The following is a 6,980-nucleotide window of genomic DNA, read 5'->3' as shown; positions in this document are numbered from 1 at the left end:
ATGAATGACCATGATTAAGTAGTGAATGACATTTTTCACATTATTACTTTAGATGTTTACTTCTTGAATTGTAATAATATTTTAATTTAACATTAAAATAATTTTTTTGAATTTTAAATTTTAATTTTATAATTTTCTTTATGATTTCAAATTATTGTGATAATTAGAAATAGTAAAGAATAATTATACAAATAAAAAATAAAATAAATATTACAAACAGAAAATTTTGTTTGTAAATTACAGATAGAAAAATTTATTTGTAATGTTACAGACAAAATTTTTCAAATCCGTTTATATTGATTTACCGATAAAGAAATTATAGACAAGCATAGATCCATCTATAAATTTTTCTATAAATTCAAAATCTATCAATAACCTTTTAAAATTCATTTATAAATCTATCCATAATTTACGTGTTTTTAAGAGTGAATTAAAAAAAATTAAGACCAATGTAAAATTGATTATTCACACTAGTAATTTAACTCCATACTCATCAACCACCTTTACTTAAAGTAAACATGTATTATGTATTATGAAGAAAGTAAAAGCTCTACTATTGGCAATTGTAGGTTGGGAAATGAAGTTTACAAGAATAAAGTTATGCTATAAGACAAGGAATCTTTAAATTGGATATGATTGTGATTGTATTTTCATATATATCCTCTAGCTTGTCGACTCCTTGTTATGAATTCTTCGTTGAGAAGCATTAGAAGTAGTTGTGCCATCGTTGGAGCAAAATGTATTTCCAGTTATAAATATTATTATGCAGAACCATAGATATATAATTATGTGTTGTGTTAAATTCAGATACATTCAAAGTTTAACATGGAGAGGGAAAATTTAGAGTTTGTTTGTTTCAAAGTTAAAAATTATTTTTTATATTTTTAATAAAATATATAAATTTTAATATAAATTAACACTAGATTCATTTAAAAATATATTTTAATAATAATGAATATTTTATTTAATTTTAAAATAAAGGTATCCTTATTCAAATTATTTATATCCATTGAAATAAAAATTTGATTAAAGTGTAATGCATTTCTCCTTCATTTTACAAATTAGTTAGTAATAACAAATTGTATAATAATAATAATAATAATAATAATAATAATAATAATAATAATAAGCTTAAATTCACCTAAAAAAGTCTCAGTTTTTTTAAATTTTATATAATAAAATTCATAGATTTCCTGATAAAATAATAAAATTTATTTTAAATTAAAATTTGAAATACTTTAATTCAAGTTTTATGTACATGCCGTGAAAAACGTTCAACCGTATTCATACATAAATATATAAATATTTAATCAAATTATTTTATTACACTATATTAATAATTTTTCACAAACATTTTCATTTTTTAAATATCTTATATAATTATAAATAGTAACCACACTTATTTTATGTCTTACTACTGAAAATATATTTATTTTTGTAACTCACACTTTCAACATTTCTTAAAACCAAGATGAAGTTTTCATCATATAAATTAAGTAGTATATATATACACATATTATTTTTTACATTCACTTTATTTACTTAACTAAATAACAATTTTACAAAGATTATATACACGATGAATTATATTTAAATTTGTTTATAATATTAGAAAACACACTTTACCATATAATTAAAAATTTATTAACAATATAAATAAAGGCAAATCAAAAGTATTAATAAATTCAAATCACAATATTAATTAAATTATATGTCATTTCACTTTTTGGTAAAAAAATGTTACAGATGTTTTTGACAGAGATATCGTAATTTAAATTATGAATAATTATACTATGATTACTTCAATCATAATTTAAGTTATAGTATGACTACATTAACTAAATTATTTTTAAAGATTTTTTATTTAAAATATTGAATAATCAGGTTTATAACTAAATGTTCATATTTTATTATTATTTATTATAATTATATTCTTTATACATATAATATATATTCACATAATAAATATTCAAGAAAATATTAAACATATTTTAAAAAATAAACAAATAGGTTAAAATAATTTAAACATACATTCAAGTAACATGATAAAAAAAAATTAATTTGAGTAAATATCCGTTTCAGTCCCTCAAATTATATGCATCAATCATTTTAGTATCTCATTTTACCAAAAAAAATAATAATGCTTAACTTTACAAAATAATATTTATTTTAGTATTATATATATATATATATATATATATGAAAATAAATTAAAAATAAAAAGAACTAAAATAAATTATTTTAACAAAATTAAGAATTAAATTAAAATTTTTGTAAATCAAGTATCAAAGTAATTGACATAAATGATATAAGAAATAAAATAAGTGTTTATTCAAATCGATTTACTTCTATATTAACATTTATAACTTTTAAGATAACCCGTTATCGTTTAATTTAGATTAGTTTACGTCTTCTAAAATTTCTTATACCTATTTTTAGCTTAAAGTTGTGATAAAAAATGATTTTAACAATATAACATCAGAACTTACAAATCACAATGTAATATACATTCTATATACTATCGGATATTTTACAAATATTTTTATCTTATTCCTACGGACATTATATAAAATTAAAAAAAGCACTCCTAACAGTAGACGAGGACAACTCTTTCGACTTTTTTACCCCCTCTTCTCTAGTTTAATCTTCTACACTATTTCCAACTAGTTCATGATAAGATTCATAGAAAATGAGATTTCTATGTAGCAAAATCCAGTCAATGACATAGTCACGTTAAAAAGGTTACCTATTTTGTATTTCTCATAAGGTTGATGATTTAATTTACTATTTTAAAATCTCATTCCAATTTCAAAGCCATGAATTATACAATGGATGATTAGTCCACCGATGTTAATTAATTATGGTTCTATAATTTTACATAGAAAACAAACACAATAGAATAAAGAAAGTGAGTAATATTTTTTATAAATTATTTCATAAAAACAAATTTATAACAAAAGAATATACAACATTAATTATTATCGTCTTTAGATTTTTCTTATATTTTTATTGATCATTTATGTAGTAATTAATTAATCAATTTTTAATTATTATCAACAAATAGTTTAGAGGTATGTGTATGCAATTCAAATAGTATCACAAGTTCTCAATTTCCATATAGTACACTAAAAATAAGGTGGTTACTACACTCTTTGAGAATACAATTAATTTAATTAAAGTTGAACTTTTGACTAACATATTTACTTAACTATCCTCCGTGGTTAAATTTAAACAAACATTAAGCTTTCATACTTGTATTTAACGTCACTCAATCCATTTACTATTTAACCATGTTTTCTTTTTAATTATTTTAACATGTTTGTAGACAAGTGTATCCATCAAAATGTAATGAGAGATTTTAAAATAAGTTCTTGAATATCATTTCACAAAGATTGTTTTCAAGTACTAAGAATTTCTTAATTTAATTGTTTAAACTTAAAAAGATATAAACATAAATAAATCAAGGATTCAAATATGAAAGTAATAAAAAAAATGAAGACATCACAACCTCTAACACTAAACTAATCGAGAAGAACTTATGACGTATGATTTCACCTTTATACATTTCTATATTCACTTTTAAGTTAATTCCAATGCAAGGTTTTTTTATGATTGTCAGCCACTTATACTAAATCTATTAATACTCAATGATCATGCAATGTTAACAGTTTTTTTCATAAGCCATTACTCCCAATGGTCATGTAAGGTAAAAGGAAAAGAAAACATAAAAAACCTATGAGTTATTGATTTAATAATGATTGAAAAAGAAGAACTAAGATTGGTCTAGCTAATCCTACTATCTCGTTTTATCCTATAAATCCAATAACTGTATGTAGTACGAGTCTCCTATAATATAATTAATTATGATATTTTTAAGAGTTGTCAATTTTAAACATACAAATATAGTGCAATAGGATAAAAACTAATCAAGAAAGGAAACATAAAATTATCATGAATCACAAAGATCTCACGAAGTCATGCAAATAATTCACCAAAGCCCTAACTATAGATTTAGGTAGACATAATATAATAGAAAACCAAAACAACAATAAAGCAATCCATAGTTATTCAAAAAATAAATGCAAACTAGAGGAGTCTTTAATGGAGGAGATGAAGAAAGTTCTTGATTCAAATACACGCTCCCAAAGCTTTAATAGTTGTCAGCAGTTGTCAAAGTCAAGATTAAAGATGTCAAAAAGATGCCCAAGTCACTATCTATAAGGTTTCTTTTATAGGATTTCAAAACCCTATTATTTCTTTATAATTGAGCTTCTCGCAGGTAAGTACAGCAGTGTAAGACTATAAGCACGGTCGTATATGTGGCTCAAAGTGTAACATCCTTTCTATAATTTAAATATTCTCCTTTGTTATATATATATATATATAGTTTGGAAAGATTTACGTATTTATAAGTTTGAACCGACAAAAGTTAGCAAAAATTTCAAAACTTCATATATAAATATCATTTATAATAATATAAAATAGTTTTACAATATAAGTTTATAATTAGAGTAAAACTAAAATTATCAATTTTAACATTTTCTTAACTCATGTTATATATAGATAAGTTTAAAACATAAATAACACTGCTTTCTAGTAGATTAAATTTCTATCTAAAACTGAATGTAAACTACAATTAAAATAGTTATCTACCTAATATTACAAATGCGCTTCAAATCAATATTTACAACAAGCTTTATCAAAATATTATAAATTCTAACATCAACATTTAAAATACTTACAAGTATTTAATGTTCAAAAAAACAGAAAAATAGAGCAAAAGGAGTAAAAATAGGAACCTTAAAAAGTGAGCTTTACGCAGCCGCTTAGAACTCCTACCTTAATCCTATAAAAGTTTAGAAATGAAAAAGTACAAGAAATGGAAAAGGGTGCCTGTATTCTAATTGGGTATCTATTTATAGTAAAAATAAGCTTTCTTAGCATTGTTACTATGAACACTGGAAGTGACAACTCCAAGGGTCCTACTACAATGCTTCCTGACTAGAGTGATTACTATGAGTGATGGGAGTAATTATGCACAGTGCGCGTAATTACTATGAACACTAGAAGTAGCTATGCATAACATGCGTTATCACTTTGAACGTTGGAAGTGATCACTTTTAACTGGTCTTTGGGGAATGTTTTTTGGAACACTTACTTTTGGTGCTGAGAGTGATTACTTTCACCTAGATTTCTCTTTTAAAGCTCAATTCCCATGGATCATTGCCTAGAATTTCCTGCATATTTATTCTAATCAGTATATTTACAAAAGAGGCTTATAAAACTATATAAATTGAACTAAATTAAAGAAATTGAAATTAATAACAGAAATGATATTTTTATGGTATTTACATTTTCTAACTTCATTTTTCTATTAAAAATCTATTGAAAAGATAAGTAAAATATTAACAAAATATGGATTCATCACCATCAAGACCTAGACTAACAAAATAAATAAAGCTATAACTCTTCCAAAAAGGCATGCCAAACTCCAAACTTCCCTCAGCCAGACCTTCCAGCATGAGGAGTAGATGCATCACCTGTCACACCTGCTCACGTACCACTATACGGTCATCGTAGCACACTCATCAATACAAACAAATGCAAGGGTGAACTTATATAACCAACTATTATAATCATAGAGTATGAAAATATATCATAAATATTTATACAACTTTTATAATTCTTGGCAAGTAACACAACAATCTCAGCCAATGGATGCAACATGTTCAGCCCATTCCCAGCCCATCTAATGCAAATGTAACAGTTCAGTCCCAACTGGTTTCACAGCTCAAGTGTTCCAGAAGGAACTGTTTCCAGTCTGGGAGTGACTCATCTCGATATCTAGATCCAGACGAAGCATAGCTCAGCATTTTCTATCATTATATGTCTAACTACCTCAACATGTAACTCGGCTCTAGAATGATGAAAATTAGCATGATGCAGCACAGCTATATATATATATATATATATCTGTGTGTGTGTGTGTGTGTGTGTGTGTATATATATTCTTAGTCTGTCTCAGCATTACAACTATATATATTTTTCATTCTCTCAATAAAACCAAACAGCAGTTCACAGGATTAATCAAGTATTTCATCATATATTAAATATTCTTAGCACATATATCACAGTTTCTCAGCATGTTATGTTCTACCATAGCATTTCAAACATTCATCTTAAGCATGGACAATTTCATACCATTTACAAAACAACAGAGAATCTACTCAGCCAAACATACTTTGGGTTCTATCCTAAAGTTTGTTCGTATGTGAACTCATTCTTAGCTAAAACAAGATTATGTACAATATCACAATACCCAACTAAGTAACAAAGACCTTTTCGGATAAGCTCCCCTTACCTGGAATGAGTTTGCTTAGATTGAAATCCTCGTGAGTCCCAACGAGAGAAACAAAGCCCAAGGATCTCAGATCTCCTAAATCCGCACATAATGGATGTTCTCACTTGGATCGGGAAGAATTTTGGCTTGAAGAAGATTTTCTCTAAAGGGAGAAGGTGAGAGAACAGAGAGAAAATAAAAGAGGAAGGTTGTCTGGTGAAAAATGATTTTTTTATGCACTGGGGTCCCTTAAATACTCCTCCAAGCTCGCACACTCTTGCTTGAGCGAGACAACTTTCGCTTCAGCAAGCCCTGCTCTCGCTTGGGCAAGAAAACCAAATAGTGAAACTACCCAAATTTCTCTATTCTCGCTGAAGCGAGCTGCATTCTTTCCTGAGCGAAAATGGGCCTAAAAAGCTCCCCATGTTCCTACGACTTCTAGCCTGAGCGAGATCGTTTCTTGCATGGACAAAATGACAGTTTAGGCAGTCTTATCCTATCTCACTTGAAGCGAGATCACTTTAGAGTGTCCAATTCTGCATAACTTAATCTCGCTTGAGCAAGAGTTAACTCGCCTAAGCAAGAAACTATGCACCCAAGACTCCCTATTTTCCCAAGAATGAAGGCAATATAAGTCCTA

The sequence above is a fragment of the Abrus precatorius genome, unplaced genomic scaffold (assembly GCF_003935025.1).
Source record: "Abrus precatorius isolate BTA unplaced genomic scaffold, Abrus_2018 Scaffold7, whole genome shotgun sequence".
NCBI classification, from domain to species: domain Eukaryota; kingdom Viridiplantae; phylum Streptophyta; class Magnoliopsida; order Fabales; family Fabaceae; genus Abrus; species Abrus precatorius.
This window is presented reverse-complemented; position numbering follows the sequence as displayed.